Source organism: Mauremys reevesii, linkage group 1 (genome assembly GCF_016161935.1).
Source record: "Mauremys reevesii isolate NIE-2019 linkage group 1, ASM1616193v1, whole genome shotgun sequence".
Lineage (NCBI taxonomy): Eukaryota > Metazoa > Chordata > Testudines > Geoemydidae > Mauremys > Mauremys reevesii.
In genome coordinates, this window is record NC_052623.1 from 208188953 (window position 1) to 208207775 (window position 18823).

Sequence of the window (18823 nt, forward strand, 5' to 3'; positions counted from 1 at the left end):
TTCGTGTTAGGGAACATTTGTAGAAAGTGAATTTTGAACTTGTAATTGTGAGTAGCCATACTAATAACCGGAATATATATAAGTAGCAGTGGTAATAATTTCTGGTGGTGCACTTGAAGTGTTAGGTGCTTCCCAGATATACAAGAAGGAATGGTCACTGCCCCAGGTAGCCTTTCCAAAGGATTACATTCATGCAGTCTGGGAACATAAAACACTCCCATGTGACCTCTGTGTCCAAATCACTGCTGGCCAACCCATCTTGAATTTTGAACACTTGCAACAAACTACCCATGAACAAGCTGCAGTTCAAACATTTGCAGAAATTATATGGTGAATAATTCCAAATAATTCAACATGAAAAAGCCACAAACTGCTCACAAACAGAAATAGAGGTGAAATGCACGAAATAAGTTATTTACTATGAATTATTCACCCACTTCCAATCCTACCACCATTTATGCCATAAAATATACAGGATGTATAATGCAACTAAGATAAGTTTCCAGCATTGCTATCTTATGCATTTCCCAGTACTTCTTGATTTTAACCATCCAGCCATAAAACTGCATTAACAGTTTTTCCTGTTTTAAATTTAGTTTTAAATTTTAAACTTTCTGCTTTCAAAAGGGGGCAGAGGGAAGGATGTTCAGATCTGCACTGGTTTAGCTTGGCAATCCCAGGGTGAATACCAGCTCAGATTTAACATGACTGAGATATCACAAGTTGTTCTCATGAGATTTAAGACCAAAAATAATGGAAATCTTGCACAATTGGCTGACATAATGACATTTCCACAAGATTATAGCCACCTACAAATGAGAAAATGCTCCCCTTCTGGTTTTGGCTAATACCCAGGGATTCAAGTCCATCCTCCATGAAACTTTAAGAAGTCTGGATGCTAGGTACTGGATGTGCCAAGTCTCATGAGCCAGCTTCAAGGCACCTAGCCTGTGCCAGAGGCTGGGAATGGGCGACAGGGAATGGATCACTTGATGATTGCCGGTTCTGTTCATTCCCTCTGGGGCATCTAGCATTGGACACTATCAGAAGACAGGATTCTGGGATAGACAGATCTTTGGTCTGACCCAGTATGGCCATTCTTATGTTCTTATATGTTTCATTTGCAATAGTTGAGAACACCACCAATGACTAAGCAGAGCTAGGGAACTGCTGTCCTCTCACTGCCTGGGATGTCGTTGAGTGTTGCCTTCTTGCAACTATCCTTCAGGACAAAAGTTGTGCCTCAACCCAGCAACAAGAGGATTGCATCATGCCTTCATCGCCACATGGAGACAGTAATGCTGCAGACCAAGAGGGAATTCAAAGGGCTCTTTAATTGTCTGACTAGTTGGATGTGCAGGGCACAAGGCAAAGTAGCGAAAATCAGACTTGTTCTACCATGCATTTCAAAATGGGTAACAGCAGCAGATGTTAGTTGTGCCCTCAAGAAAGGGAACACTGTATAGTGGATAACAGCAGGCCTGAAAGACCTGGATTCTATTCCTAGCCCTGCCGTGACTCACCCTGGACAAGTCACTTCCCCTCTCTGTGCCTCAATTTTCTTATCTATAAAAGGAAGTTCACAGATTCATAGATGCCAAGGCCAGAACGGACCATTGTGATCATCTAGTCTGACCTTCTGTATAACACAGGCCATAGAACTTCCCCAAAGTAATTCCCACAGCAGATCTTTTAGAAAACCAATCTTGATTGAAAAATGGTCAGGGGTGGAGAATCCACCATGACCCTTGGCAAATTGTTCTAATGGTTAATTACCCTCACTGTTAAAAATTATGCTTTATTGCCAGTCTGAATTTGTCTAGCTTCAGCTTCCAGCCATTGGCTCATGTTATACCTTTCCCTGTTAGACTGAATGGTCCATCATTAAAGATTTGTTCCCCATGTAAATATTTATAGACTGTAATCAAGTTACCCCTTAACCTTCTCTTTGTTAAGTGAAATAGATTGAGTAACTTGAGTCTATCACTAGAAGCCAGGTTTTCTAATCCTTTAAGCATTCTCGTGGCTCTTCTCTGAACCCTCCCCAATTTATCAACATCCTTCTTGAATTGCTGGCAACAGAAATGGACACAGTATTCCAGCAGCAGTGGCACTAGTATGAAATATAGCAATAAAATAACCTCACTACTCCTACTCAAGATCCCCCTGTTTATGCATCTGAGGATCACATTAGCTCTTTTGGCCACCGCATCACATTGGGAGCTCATGTTCAGTTGACTGGGGGTTGTGGTGGACAATCTTTTTCAGAGTCACTGCTTTCCAGCATGAAGTCCCCCATCCTATAAATACGGGTACATTCTTGGTTCCCAGACAGATGTTTACATTTAGCCTATGAGAACACTAAATTAAGAAAACTTACTTATTTTGCATGGAGAGAAGCAGGGCTTAAAACCATGAATGTTTTGTAGTCTATATTGACAGCCAAAGGAAAAGCATTATAGATGTAAAACACTAACTCCCTTCTCTCCACCCCTCTCCCCACCACCACCACTCCTGGTAAGGAAACAGAATAGTGAACTGGGATATTCACATATAACTAAAGATGGAAACAGTTCTTCAATTCTTTTGTTTTAAAATGTATTTCTCAATGATAAACACAATGTTACTTGTCTGGCCTCTCAACAGTTTGTTGTTGTTGTTTTTTAAGCATTTTTGTTCACCTTTAATGAAAAATTACAGTAATTACCGAATTTCTGTATTTTCAGAAAAACAACACATATACTATTTATTTGTTGGGGGAGAGGGATAAGAGAAGAGAAGCATTCAGCATTGGCTTGACTCTGCTCCCATTGAAGTGAATGGTTGTTTCAGTGTTTCCTCATTGATCTGAATGACAGCAAAGTCAGAGTGACACTGAAAGTATTTGAATACACCACCTGGCCTGCCATTGCACCTATCGGGGCTTAAGAAATCTACCTGGCCATTCACACAGGGCATGTAGGAACCTTTCACCGGCAAGTTTCCTCAGTAGCTGCACATCTTAAGCTTCCCTTTAAAAAAAAGATGATGATTCTGGCCCTTATAGTTGGGGAAAATAACCTCCCAAATGTGACTTGAATGAATACCCCACTGACAGTATTACAATTAAACACCACACACAATACACAATAAACACACAACTGTTTGACTTCTTCTGAAATGACAATAGGCCTTGTGTCACATGCCTGTCGCCCTGGCTAGTAGAGAGACATGGTAGGTGAGGTAATACCTTTATTGGACCAACTTCTGTTGGTGAAAGACAAGTTTTGAAGCTACACAGAGCTCTGATTCACCCTGGTTAGTAGGCATAGTCCTTGGACAAGAAGGTATCATGTACACATACCAAGAGTAACTAGGCACTGTATTATGATCTTGTGATATTTTTAGAGTATGTAAGGTTTGCTGGGTTTTTACAGACAAAACATATAGGTGAAAGGCTCTAAGCAGCCTAAGTGGTTTAGGAGACTAATTCTCATTTACTTTTAATGAGAATTAGGCTCCTAAGTGCCCAAGTCACTTTTGAAAATGGGACTTTAGGAACCAAAGCCACTTACATGATTTTGAAGATTTTACCCATAAGCTCTTTTGAAAAGTCCATTCCCAGCCCCTGGCCCAAAGAGCTTATAATCTAAATCAGATTTATCCCAGCAAGAACTTACATTAAACACAGGAAGGGATGAAGGAGAGGAGAGTTATAGCAGTGCCAGAGTGACAAAAATAGGATCTGGGCTTCGTGGTGTTGACACTTGTTGGTACCTCTGCTTTTCATTTATTTTTAAATGAATCTAAACTCAATTTTTCAAAGGAGACTAAGGGAGCTAGGAACTCATTTCCCTTAGGTGCCTTTGAAAATCCCAGCTTTACAGATAGTTTTGATGGCAGGTCTGGGGAGTGGATAGCATGGAAAGGCTCGGGTTGGGGCAGGGGGGTCAGCACTGAAAGGTTCACTGAAAGAGCCTTAAAAGGGGGGTTGGATGAGGAGTGGAAGGTTAGATGGAACACAGGGCTAGTGAGGAGATCCTCTTGTACAACAGTCATTGGCCTTTCAAGAGCTCAGACTTAACACAGAGGAGCCCCCATCCTTTGTATCAGTGTGCTGGCCTAAGACATCCAACTAACCTGCACAACATTCAAAGAGAAAAAAACAAAATAATGTCATCAGCCTGCGGTGCAGAGAGCCTCCCGGTGTGCTTGGAAGTCTAAAACACTCTGATGGACAGCAATGAGGAGAGACTTCTAAAGCCAGGAGGCCTCTCTCTCATGAGAGCACTGGGACCCACAGAAGCTGAGCACCAGGTTCTGGCAGCCAAGATACTCCAGCAGATCTCAAATGTCTCAGCAGAACATAAGGAAAGCAGCTCTCTCTAAAATACTCATCTCATGCCAAGCAGGGCTTTACACATTGCTTTAGCATCTTGAATTGCCCCGGAAGGCAAAAGAAGTAAGCAGAGGGCAAGGAGCACAACTGTCACACACTTACAGCTCCCCATTCAGAAGGCAGCCTCACGGGATACCCTGAAGAAGGGTCACTGCAGTAATCCAGCCTGGAGGTGACAAAGGTATGGCTGATGGAAAGAAAATGCCAAGATTTGATTTAGCAATTGCAGGTTTTCTATAAATACCAAAAATCAATAACTATCCGCTAGATGTTGCCATTAAAACTCAAGAGGGAAAGAATTAGGTGTTCACTGCTTAAGCAAATCAATGGGAAGTTGTGATTAAAGCACAGGACTGGGAGTCGGGAGATGCAAGATCTATTCTTGGCTCTGCCACCCTCATCCTGTGTGACCCTGGGCAAGTCAATTCCTCCCCCTTTGTGCCTCAGCTTCTCCAGCTACAGAACTGGGATGACAATAATTGCTGATCTCACCAGGGTATTAAAAGGAATATTTGATTGACATTTGAAAGTATTTTGAAACCGTCAAATGGAAGGAACTATAGAGGTTCAAAGTATTAGTAGCATTAAACATCTGTAAATATAAAACTAAAGTTTCTAGTTAATTCAGCTTGGCCTTAAAGTTACAACTGAAAGCCCCAGGACACCAGAGTGTGTTGGGCTGATGGATACAATAGGTCATCACAGGTGCATCCACTTTCAAAAGACACACAGTGTCCTTGGGAGCCTACCTGTGTAGTTAGACAGCCATTAACACAGTACGGATGCGCTCTACTTACCTGGTACCTAACACAGTGGATTGAAAGGATATGTCTTATTTAATCAGTGGCTTTTTAAAAAATTGTGTGGTTTAGTACATTGATGTGGGGTAGCTTTCAAAAAATGTGGGGCCTTCTTTCCTGGTACTCTTCAATTCATATGCCAAAGTTGTTAACAACAACAGAAAGCATGTACACCCTTTACATGAATGTAACATTTTAAAAACACCACATGCACCCACCTCCAACATCTCTTGGGGAGCAGGACCCAGGCCTTATTGACTGAGGATAATACATGATGTTTTTAAGTGCTGTACAAACACTTCTGTACCTCTGTGTGAGGCAGGAAGGTATTACCCTATCCCTAGGGTACGGACAGGGAGACAGAGAGCCAAATTCAAATTTGCAGCAAGGCTAGTGTAAGCAGCTGCATCTCCCATGGAAGTCTCTGGGACACAGTCAGCAGTGATATAAACCCTGTTGTTAATCACACATCCTGCACCCATTGAAGTAAGTGGCAAGATCTTCAATGAGAGTGCAGGCGCTAGCTGTAAGCTGGTCATAAGATGAGAGAAGGATCTGTCTATGGAAAGCACCTACAGCACATTCTGAATCTCAGGAAGGGTAAGAAAAAGTATCCTCCTGTTGCTTTCCGCACTCCCTCCCCACCTCAGGGTGACACATTCATTTTTCACGCCCACTGCATGCCACATTGTTGCCAGACACACTCATTTGCCAGCTATACTCAATATGTAGTTTGCATCAGGCTTTCTGCCATTATGAAATTGGGCTCGGACTGTAGGAGGGGTAGCACACCGAGTGAGCAGTGGCAGTTAGGAATATAGCCCAGGCCCCCTGATTCCCAGTCCTGTGCTTTAGCCAGCAGACTCCTGGTCCCCTCATGTACAGGATCATTGCTGCTACCGCTCAGTTTCTGCATAAGCAGCGTAAAAGCGCCCAAAAGCAGCTAAGGAGCCCACAGTACGCTGGCTTCCCTCTATCTGAGGCTGGCCACTGCCTCCTTCTGCTGCAGTCACTTGGCAAGCACACATCTCACTGATTCAGCAAGAATCCAGTGCCTCTTGTCAATTACTTCAAGAAACTGCTGATTCTGGAAGGGCTATTTCAACTAGGATGCAGCAGGAGTATGTGGAGACTGAACTCCCCTCTTGCCCAGAGACGTCACCCCTCCAGAGCAGGGCTACAGCAAATTGGCAGGGCAGTACTGCCGGGGGAGGGAGGGGGGAGAGTCCGCTTGCCTGCTGCCCATGTTGTACCTGTTCTGTGGATAAACAGAGAATTGCTGACAATCTGGCATGATAGAGACTTAAAATATGGTTTAAAATTGTGACTGGGAATAGCGACGAGGGAAGGCGGGATAGAAGAAAAAAAGCAGATAATAGATAGAGGACTTACAAAAGCCAGAGACAAAGTGTGCCCCAAGAGTACTAGCACAAGCCCTGTGGGATACAGCATTACTGCCACACCATCCAGCTGAAAAAGACACACTTATGGCTTGTACCATGGACATCAGCAGCCCGGGAATGGAAGGCCCTGACTGTGGATGAGCCCAGCAATAGGGGCCCCAGGCACACCAGCTGTTTCAGGGGCAAAGGAAAGGGTTGCCCTTGACAAGCCAAACCAAAGACAGGATGATTTGCACAGGGACTGAGGCTATTCTGTCCCCTTGCCAACTAGCCAAGCTCTCTTTGGTCTGTCCTGGCTACCAGCTCCTGACAGCGAGCCAGCAGGTCAACTGCAGCCCCTCTGAAATACCTTCTCATTGCTCCATAACTAACAAAGAGGCTAATGCAGCTAGTGAGGCAAGGGACACTCAGATTATTCAGGCAGCCTGAGTTGCCCTTGGCATAGCTGCTCACAAGTGGCTTCATTAAAACAACATATTGCAGGCTTTACCATGGTAAAAAAAAAATATATTACACTCTTCCCAAAAAATTCCCCAATGCATCAGACACCATATACAGCTAGCACTATGGAGATGCAGCACTTCTGGGTAGAAAACAGCAGCCCAGCAGAGAGCATGCTGCATGTGGGTAGGAGGGGACATTTTGGCCAAGAACACCAAGGTAAAGCCCTGGAACCTTTTGCATCCAAGCAATTGTACAGCAGTCAGGACCTTAGTTTTTAAAGACTTCAGCCCAAAGACCATCAGACAGTACACTGCATGGAACTCAGTTTATCTCCTTCACAAGGCTGAAGAACTGTAGAGAGTTCCCTGGAGTCAGAACCCATGGTTCCAGGGAGTCAGAATATTTAACATTTGATTCTTAGGATCTACTCTAAGCCATCCCCTCCGGCATGATATAACTGCTGACTGCCACAGAGCAGAGTATTGTACAGCTAAATAAATAAGTTAGTCACAGAGCAGGAGGGTGCATATGACCAGGGCTTCACACAATTTAGGGTCCTGTGGCTGCTGAATTTGCTACAGAACACAGCCATCTCTGGAAAGCCGACAGGTGTGGAGGGGCATTCAACTCTGACTAAAACATCGTCTAGGGATGCCTGTAATACAGAACTACTGTTGTTTCCAGTGTAGGATTAACCAACGAACAGCTCAACAGCAGAGTTAAATTCTGTAAGAAGTAATAAGTGATATGTTAAATCTAAACAGGCATCGGGCTTATTAAAATAATAGCCATACTAATCTAATATACCAATGCAAGAAACTCAAAACTGGGTGAATTAGAATGCCTGCTAGCTGAAGAGAACTTTGATTTAATAGATATTACAGAGAGGTGGTGGGATGACAAAAATAATAATAAACAAACAATACATCATAGAAGATTAGGGTTGGAAGAGACCTCAGGAGGTCATCTAGTCCAACCCCTCTGCCTGTAGCAGTGCATAGGATTCTTCTGCACTTGTCCTTGTTGAAACTGCTCATCAGATTTCTTTTGGCCCAATCCTCCAATTTGTCTAGGTCTCTCTGGACCCTATCCCTACCCTCCAGTGTATCTACCTCTCCCCCTAGCTTAGTGTAATCCGCAAACTTGCTGAGGGTGCAATCCATCCCATCCTCCAGATCATTAATTAAGATGTTGAACAAAACCGGCCCCAGGACCGAGCTCTGGGGCACGCTGCTTGATACCGGCTGCCAACTAGACATTGAACTGTTGATCACTACCCATTGAGCCCTATGATCTAGCCAGCTTTCTATCCACCTTATAGTCCATTCATCCAATCCACACTTTAACTTGCTGGCAAGAATACTGTGGGAGACAATCAAAAGCTTTGCTAAAGTCAAGGTATATCATGTCCACTGCTTTCCCCATATCCACAGAGCCAGTTATCTCATCATAGAAGGCAATCAGGTTGGTCAGGCATGACTTACCCTTGATGAATCCACGTTCACTCATCCTGATCACCTTCCTCTCCTCCAAGTGCTTCAAAATGGTTTCCTTGAGGACCTGCTCCATGATTTTTCCAGGGACTGAGGTGAGGCTGACTAGTCTGTAGTTCCCCAGATTCTCCTTCTTCCCTTTTTTAAAGATGGGCGCTACATCTGCCTTTTTCCAATCATCCGGGTCCTCCCCTGATTGCCACGAGTTTTCAAAGATAATGGCCAATGGCTTTGCAATCACATCAGCCAACTCCCACAGCACTCTTGGGTGCATTGCATCCAGCCCCGTGGACTTGTGCTCATCCACCTTTTCTAAATAGTCCTTAACCTGTTCTTTCACCACTGAGGGTTCCTCACCTCCTCCCCATACTGTGCTGCCCAGTGCAGCAGTCTGGGAGCTGACCTTGTTTGTGAAGACCAAGGCAAAAAAAGCACTGAGTACTTCACCTTTTTCCATAACATCTGTCACTAGGTTGCCTCCCTCATTCAGTAAGGGGCCCACACTTTCCCTGACCTTCTTCTTGTTGCTAACATACCTGTAGAAACCCTTCTTGTTACCCTTCACATCTCTTGCTAGCTGCAACTCCAATTGTGCTTTGGCCTTCCTGATTACACCCCTGCATGCTCGATCAGTGGAACACTGGCTACAAATACTACAAGAAGGACAGGCTGAGATGTAGAGGTGGATGCAGTAGCACTATACACTCTACCCCAATATAACGCAACCTGATATAACACAAATTTGGATATAACGCGGTAAAGCAGCACCCTGGGGGGGGGCTGCGCATTCTGGGGGATCAAAGCAAGTTCGATATAACGCGGTTTCACCTATAACGCGGTAAGATTTTCTGGCTCCCGAGGACAGCTTTATATCGGGGTAGAGGTGTACTTGAGAGATTCTATAGACTCTAGCGAGCTGAAATTCCTGAGAGCAGAGGAATATAGAGTAGAAGTTTTATGGATACAAAGCCCAAGCCACCAAAACTGTTAGTATACTAATAAGGTCCTATTAGTGACCCTGTAGTGGGGTGGTTACCCGATCCTGCCCTGAGGGGTTTAAAAAGCAGCCCTGGAGAGGGCTGCAGCTCTAAAAGCTGGGCTGATTGGGGAAGCAGCCGCAGCTGGGCCACGCCCCAATCAGGCCATAGCTGGCCTGTATAAAAAGGCTGTGAGCCAGGAGCCCAAACAGTCTCCCTCTCTCTGTAGAGGGAGAAGGGCCTGGCTGCAGGGAGCTAAAGACAGGTACCTGAGGGGAGCAGGGCTGGGGAAAGGCAGAGGAGCTGGGGAGCTCCAGCCTGGAAAGCCCCAGGCTGCAGCCTAGCATAAGGCCAACAGGTCCTGGGGGTTGCAGAGGGCAGCCCAGGGATAGGCCCAGGCAGCAGGTCCAAACCCAACCTTGCCAGTGATGAATAGGCTGATACTGCAGTCTGCCCCAGGGTGTGGGGGCTAGACAATGACTAGCAGTAGCCGTATACTGAGGCAAGGTAGGGATAGTGGGAAGGGGAGATCCTGAGAGAAAGGGGTTACTGTCAGGGGGCAGCACTCCAGATAAAGGGGCACTGGGTCCTGGGAGGGACATGGAGGCCAGGAGGCAGCAGATCACCGGCCTGCAGAGGGCACTCAAGGCTGGAAATCGAGCTAATTCCCTGAAGTAACCAGCAGGAGGTGCCGCATATCCCCTGATCAGGAAAAGGATATGGAGCATACAGTGTTAAGAGATATTAAAAGCAACAAAGCCTAACAAAAGAGCAATAGTGGGTGACTTCAGCTATCCACATGTTAACTGGTTCAATATCACAACAGGACAAGGGTTAGAGAAACATTTTCTCAACATCTTAAACAATGCTTCTTGGAACAACTAGTTCTAGGGCACACAAGAACAGAGGCTACTGTTGACTTATTACTAAGTTACACAGGTGCCTCACAGCACCTTTAAAAAACTTTAAAAAGGGATATTTTAAAAGCAATGAGGAAGCTGGTCCAAAAGAACCCAACTTCAAAGTAGAGAAATTAACATCCTTACACTTGGCATGGAGGCTACTTAAGCAACCATAACACAAGCACAGAAGGTACATATGCCCCTAAACAAAAACAGTATAGAAAGGCAAGCAAATACACTGTGCAATTAAATGGTAAGGTACACGAAGCTATTTGAGCCAGTGAGAAACCATACATCTCCAATCTCCTAGAATTCTTTGAAGATGTCAACAAAATAGTGGATAAAGGAGACAAAGTCCCTCAGCAATGAGGTGAAAGGTAATGTTTTGCATGTATTAGGAATGTACTAAAGAGACAAAAACCAGAGTAGGGCTAACAGTCACTGTTCAGTAATGTAAATGATCATCACAGAGGTGCCGCGAGGCCCCATATCAGGACTGGTGTAATTCAATATGTTCATGAATGACCTGGGAAAGGGGGATGAACAGTGAAGTGGCAAAATTTGCCAGCGATAAAATGATTTAGGTGAGTTGAGACAAAAGAAGGCTGTGAGGAACTTCAAAGGGGTCTAACAAAGCTAGGCAAACAAGTAGCATGGTCATGGAGGATGAAATTCAATGTTAGCAAATGGAAGGTAATACAAATTTAAAGGAATCATTTGAACTAATACATATTAGTAGGTTCTAATTTAACTGTAATCCGTTGGGGAAATTAGCTTGGTATCATCATGGACAGCTCAGGGAATACATTTGTTCAATGCACAGCAGCAATCAAACAAAATGTTAGGATGTCTAAATAATGAGATGGCATTTCTATTTTCAGTATATTCTATTATGAAAATTGATCGCATACCCTCAATGAGAATACTGTATTTACTTCTGGATGCTTTATCTAAAAAATATAGCGGAAACTGAAGAGTTTCAAAAATGGGCAACAAAAACGTTTATAGGTCAGGAGAAACTTCCTTATGACTTAAGGTTGGGACGATTCAACTCAGAGGAGAGATACAGAAGAAAAGGATAGGCTAGAGATAGAGAAGATACTGAGGGGTACAGAGAACAAAAACTGTGGGGTGCTTCTATTTACTCTCATAACAGAAGGACAAGGGGCTGTTCAATGAAACACTTCATTATTATTAATTTTTTTTTTTTTTTGCACAGCACATAATGAACCTCTGGAACTTATTACCACAAGTTATCACTAAGGCCAAGAGCTTAGCACGATTCACAATGGATTACACATTTATAAGGATAATGAGAACAACAGTTATGTTAGGTAGAATATTACACACACACACACACAATAAATCTTCCTGCTTGAGTGCCTAATAAGTTAACCTCTAACTAATGGGGGTCAGGAAGAAATCTCCTATGTGCCATTCTGATACGGCACGCCAGCCCTCTGATGTGGGAGTGGTGTCTGAGTGAGGGGAAGGTATTTCACTGCAACAGTCAAGATAATTGAATAGTCTACAAGTTTGTTTTCAGTTGCTGTAACTGAATCTTGCTTTTAACCAAGACAGGCCTTTGTGCGTGTTGTTTTCTGGATGGAAAGGGCTTCCCTGAGGGAAGAATGGATTTTGGACTCCTTGGTCCCTTTCTGCTGTTAAAAGGAATATATAATTTACTTTCTTTTGAGACATGAGAACTTCAAAATGTGGATTGCCTGCTTGACTCGGGAGCACTTCTTAAACTAACAGAGGATTGAAGGAAAATGATGTGGCCTTGACAAGTCAGAAGAAGATTTTAGGAGCTACACCTGGAGTGTTGTTTACATTCACAGACCAGTGACTGGGCTGCCCTCAGCAATAAGACAACACCAGGGAACCTCTTGACTTAATGAACATTATTAACTAAATTGCCCACTGTGAAGTTTCTTGCACCTTCCCTTGAAGCGTCTGGTATTGACCACTGTCAGAGACAGGACCTTGTGGACCACTGCTCTGATCCTGTATGGCAGTTCTTACGCTCACTGCTGCAGAATTGTGCCTCCAAATGCACACTTTCATCTCTTTAAAGTTACACTTCTAGCTCTTGTGTTTTGAAGAAAACCAGTGCATGGATGTAACTGACCAGAATATAGACATCAACTTTCCGTTGATGGTGCAAAAGAAGATGTAGAATCCAACTCACTCTCGTCATTATTGTCTCAAGAAGACTGACAAAAAAGCAACAACATGATACTACTTTGTATCCTTCAGTGAGTGATCTGACTCCTCTGATACACACAAGGCTCAGATAGACAGTCAGGAGGGGACATTTTTAAATAGTCATTTTTCAGAGCAAAAGTGCACTTTGATTTATCAGCATGCAAATGAGTTTGTGTGTGCAGCAAGGAGGTATGACTCTGCATGTACATGAGTAATAAATGGCTGTGTCAAATCTACTAGTTCTGTTCTGATTCTCTTCCAACTGTTCCAGAAGGTGAAAAACGGAGAGGGGGGGGGGTTAAATGCAAAATTAAGACACTTCAGGCTACACCATCCACTCGTTTTGTGAGGAGCTGGGCTCTACGTAGATATGAATAATGAAGGACACGCAACATGGCATGTGTGTGAGAAGTGTTTGCATGCCTGAATCTGAATAGAGGAAGGGAAGGAGGATGAGGAATGCTGGACCAATCAATACTTTAAATAAAGCAAGATAACTGCTTCCAAATATCACCAGTCATGAGGGGAAGGCAGATTTCTTGGGGTATTTTTAAACTGCACCTTCCTTCAAAAAAAATCAAAAGAAATAACTTTAGTAAACTGTGGAGTCGGAATGGACATAACAGTGATCACCAAAAGGAAGAAGATAAATTGTTATGTAGAGACATCAGTTCACTGTACATAACTAATAATGGTAAATTCTTACCATGGTCTTTAGGAGCATGAAACTTCCACAAGGGAGAAGTGGTCTGAAGGCAGTATGGCCCAGTGGATACAACACTGAACAGATACTCAGGAGACCTTGGGCCTATGTCCAGTTCTGCCACTGGCCTGCTGGGTGACCTCAGACAATCACTTCACCCCTCTCTGCCACAGTTTCCCCATCTGTAAAATGGGGATAATGATACTGACCCTCTTTGTAAAGTGCTTTGAGATCCACTGATGAAGAGCAGGGTATTATTATATTATTACTACTTTATTAACACTTAACTGGGAATCAGGTACTACTGAGTTCTAAGAAGCAGAGCTGGGAGGAGGCCCTATGTGATGCTCAGCAAGTCACTTCTCTGCTCTGTGCATCGGTTTCCCCATCTGTTAAAATGGGTTGTGATGGGTTGGATCACAGAACCCCCCTTGGGAGCTGCCACCCTATGTGCCAAGACTACCTCTGCTCCTGCTTTCCTTGCCAGCTCAGGACTCCAGCACCCTGTCTTGCTGAGCCAGGCACCCCCGTCTGCTCCAACAAAGACCCAGGGTCTGAATTACTTGCCCCAAAGCTGCAGGTTTACCTGAAAGCAGCTCACAGAAGCATTCCTGTCTTTAACACTCAGATGTCCAACTCCCAATGGGGTCTAAACCCAAATAAATGCATTTTACCCTGTATAAAGCTTATGCAGGGTAAACTCATAAATTGTTCGTCCTCTATAACACTGATAGAGAGAGATGCATTGCTGTTTGCTCCCCCAGGTATTAATACATACTCTGGGTCAATTAATAAGTAAAAAGTGATTTTATTAAATACAGAAAGTAGGATTTCATAGAATCATAGAATATTAGGGTTGAAAGGGACCTCGGGAGGTCATCTAGTCCAACCCCCTGCTCAAAGCAGGACCAATCCCCAACTAAATCATCCCAGCCAGGGCTTTGTCAAGCCTGACCTTAAAAACCTCTAAGGAAGGAGATTCCACCACTTCCCTAAGTAACCCATTCCAGAGCTTCACCACCCTCCTAGTGAAAAAGTTTTTCCTAATATCCAACCTAAACCTCCCCCACTGCAACTTGAGGTCAATACTCCTTATTCTGTCATCTGGTACCACTGAGAACAGTCTAGATCCATCCTCTTTGGAGCCCCCTTTCAGGTAGTTGAAAGCAGCTATCAAATCCCCCCTCATTCTTCTCTTCTGCAGACTAAACAATCCCAGTTCCCTCAGCCTCTCCTCATAAGTCATGTGCTCCAGCCCTCTAACGATTTTTGTTGCCCTCCGCTGGACTCTTTCCAATTTTTCCACATCCTTCTTGTGGTGTGGGGCCCAAAACTGGACACACTACTCCAGATGAATCCTCACTAATGTCGAATAGAGGAGAACGATCACGTCCCTCAACCTGCTGGCAATGCCCCTACTGATACAGCCCAAAATGCAGTTAGCCTTCTTGGCAACAAGGGTGCACTGTTGACTCATATCCAGCTTCTCATCCACTGTAACCCCTAGGTCCTTTTCTGCAGAACTGCTGCCTAGCCATTCAGTCCCTACTCTGTAGCAGTGCATGGGATTCTTCTGTCCTAAGGGCAGGATTCTGCACTTGTCCTTGTTAAACTTCATCAGATTTCTTTTGGCCCAATCCTCTAATTTGTCTAGGTCTCTCTGTATCCTATCCCTACCCTCCAGTGTATCTACCACTCCTCCTAATTTAGTGTCATCTGCAAATTTGCCGAGGGTGCAGTCCACGCCATCCTCCAGATCATTAATGAAGATATTGAACAAAACTGGCCCCAGAACCGACCCTTGGGGCACTCTGCTTGATACCAGCTGCCAACTAGACATGGAGCCGTTGATCACTACCCGTTGAGCCCGACCATCTAGCCAGATTTCTATCCACCTTATAATCCATTCATCCAATCCATGCTTCTTTAACTTGCTGGCAAGAATACTGTGGGAGACAATCAAAAGCTTTGCTAAAGTCAAGGAATAATACATTCACTGCTTTCCCCTCATCCAAAGAGCCATTTATCTCATCATAGAAGGCAATTAGGTTAGTCAGGCATGACTTGCCCTTGGTGAATCCATGCTGACTGTTCCTGATCACTTTCCTCTCCTCTAAGTGCTTCAGAATTGATTCCTTGAGGACCTGCTCCATGATTTTTCCAAGGACTGAGGTGAGGCTGACTAGTCTGTAGTTCCCCAGATCCTCCTTCTTCCCTTTTTAAAGATGGGCACTATATTAGCCTTTTTCCAGTCATCTGGGATCTCCCCTGATCGCCATGAGTTTTCAAAGATAATGGCCAATGGCTCTGCAATCACATCAGCCAACTCCCACAGCACCCTTGGATGCATTGCATCCAGCCCCGTGGACTTGTGCTCATCCACCTTTTCTAAATAGTCCTTAACCTGTTCTTTCACCACTGAGGGTTGCTCACCTCCTCCCCATACTGTGCTGCCCAGTGCAGCAGTGTGGGAGCTGCCCTTGTTCGTGAAGACAGAGGCTAAAAATGCACTGAGTACGTTAGTTTTTTGCACATCCTCTGTCACTAGGTTGCCTCCCTCATTCAGCACATTTTCCTTGACTTTCTTCTTGTTGCTAATATACCTGAAGAAACCCTTCTTGTTACTCTTAACATACCTTGCTAGCTGCAACTCCAAGTGTGATTTGGCCTTCCTGATTTCACACCTGCATGCCTGAACAATATTTTTATACCCCTCCCTGGTCATTTGTCCAATCTTCCACTTCTTGTAAGCTTCTTTTTTGTGTTTAAAATCAGCAAGGATTTCACTGTTAAGCTAAGCAGGTCGCCTGCCATATTTACTATTCTTTCTACATATTGGGATGGTTTGTTCCTGCAACCACAATAAGGATTCTTTAAAATACAGCCAGCTCTCCTGGACTCCTTTCCCCCTCATGTTATTCTCCCAGGGGATCCTGCCCATCAGTTCCCTGAGAGAGTCAAATTTTGAGCACTGGCCTACTAAACCCAGGGTTGTGAGTTCAATCCTTGAGGGGGCCATTTAGGGAACTGGGGTTAAAAAAAACTTGTCTGGGGATTTGTCCTGCTTTGAGCAGGGGTTGGACTAGATAACCTCCTGAGGTCCCTCCCAACCCTGATATTCTATGATTCTGCTTTTCTGAAGTCCAGAGTCCGTATTCTGCTGCTCTCCTTTCTTCCTTGTGTCAGCATCCTGAACTCGACCATCTCATGGTCACTGCCTCCCAGGTTCCCATCCACGTCTTCCTAGACATTTCCTGATCTACTTACATATCTGGGGTTTTTAATGAGTAGTTTCTAGGTATGATACTGATGATTTTTTCATACCTGGCCCAAGCTTCTTACAGCATAGCTGCTGCCCTGTCTGCCTCTCCCTGGGAGAATAACAACAGACTGACAAAAGGGGAGTCTTTTTTCAATTTTAAAAAGTTCTAGCCTTCCCATTGGCTCTTTTGGCCAGGTGCCCACTCACTTCCTTTTACCTATGCATAGCAGTGACACTTTTTAACCCTTTACAGGTAGAGCAATTAGAGAACAGCTACTAAGAGGGATTTTATAGCAACTGGCTGGCTGAGTGTCCATAAAAGGGAGCTGCCTCCTCCCCTTTATTTATCACAGATGTGTATAAAGACCATTTTGAAATCTTACAGTTCTCAAAAATGCAGTAGCATTTGTACATAAAATAGGTTGTTTTCCAAGTGGTTCCAAGTAGTAAGAGACAGAACAAAGTAAGTCACCAAGCAAAATAAAATAAAACACGCAAATCTATGTCTAATCAAACTGAATACAGATAATCTCACCCTTAGAGATGCTCCAGTATGTTTTTAAGTGAGACTGGACACCTTCCAGGCCTGGGCACAATTCTTTCCCCTGGTACAGCTCTTGCTCCAGCTCAGGTGGTAGCTAGGGGATTCTTCATGATGGCTCCTCTCCCTTGTTCTGTTCCACCCATTTATCTATCTTTTGCATAAGGCAGGAATCCTTTGTCCCTCTCTGGATTTCCACCCCCTCCTTCTCAATGGAAAGACACCAGGTTAAAAATGGATTCCAGTTCAGGTGACATGATTACATGTCACTGCAAGACTTCATTGCCCACTTGCCAGCACACACGTATACAGGAAGACTTACAGGTAAAACACAACCATCTGCAGTCAATTGTCCTGGTTAATGGGAGTTATCAAAATTCCAAACCACCATTAATGGCCCACACTGCATAATTACAATAGGCCCTCAGAGTTATATTTCATATTTCTAGTTTCAGATACAAAAGTGGTACATTTATACAAATAGGATGATCACACTCAGATTATAAGCTTTGTAATGATACCTTACAAGAGACCTTTTGCATAAAGCATATTCCAGATACATTATATTCACTCATTGGCATATTTTTATAAAACCATATATACTGCAATGTCACAAGGGTATAATGATTGTACCCTCCCTTATCAAACAAAAGTGTTGGGAGTACTCATTGCATAATATTTGTAAATTGCCATGTTAATACTAACTAGGATTTGCAAGAAGGGAATTTTCTTCATTACACCTCTGTCTGTTAACATCCAGAAGTTAAATTTCACTCTGGACTGTTATAAAAGGAAAGCAGAATTATTGCTCAACAAGAAGAAAACTACAAAGAATAGAGTCTCAGTGTCTGCATTTCTCCTTGAAATATGTCGTGTTAAAAGCACTTTACTTTTTTTTAAAAAGCACAATGATAGTAGCATCCTGCTAAATATAGATGAGGCACCACAATTTAGTAGTTAAGAATACCATTAGAAATATTGCTTATCCCGCCACATGCATTTAATATTCTCTAGTGGATAGAACTTGGACCAAGGAGCCAGCACTATTTGTCTCTGTTCATGGCTCTGCCACTGACCTTGAGCAAGACCTTAAACCCCTTTGGGCCTCAATATTGCCATCTGTAATATTGGCATACTGCTACTCACTCACGTCTCAGGAGGGAGAGGAGAAATAATTTGCAAGTTTCTTAAGCTGTTTATGCAACACTTGGAATATTCAAACTGTTACAGAAAAGCTAAATATATTTGGTCTTGAGGTGCTTTGAGATCCCACAATGACATCCTATAAATGAAAAACTGTTTGAAGAGTACTGAAAGAAAAGAGATGAAAAGTCATTTATGCCCATTTTCCAAAAGAGGGGAGGAAGCCCATTGGAGAAGTTTACCTCTAGAGAACAGGTCAGGTCACAAGTAAAATGATGTATCTACACAATCAGGAAGCCATGCAGTTTAACACAAACAGCAGTCTGTTCAGATGATACGCAAGGATGGACAAGCAAGGGGCACTGTCCTCTGACCACAACTCAGGAGCTGTAGCAGAGCTGGGAGTAAGAGGGAGCAGGCCTGCAATAGAAGCAGGTGCTATATGGCAGGGCTGAAGTGCACTACTAGAGCTGCGTAAAAGGAGTCCAAGACTGGACTAAAAGAGCACAAGGTGCTGCAGATCAAGATGAATGATGCAGAACCAGGGCCGGTTCCAGCGATTTTGCCGC

At 43.8% G+C, this 18823-nt stretch overlaps 1 protein-coding gene across 2 annotated transcripts in view; it reads right to left on the minus strand.

Annotated features, from left to right (window-relative positions):
- The window catches only part of IGSF11 (immunoglobulin superfamily member 11), a 146948-nt gene that overhangs the window by 124074 nt on the left and 4051 nt on the right, over nucleotides 1-18823 (minus strand). The window lies entirely within an intron of this gene.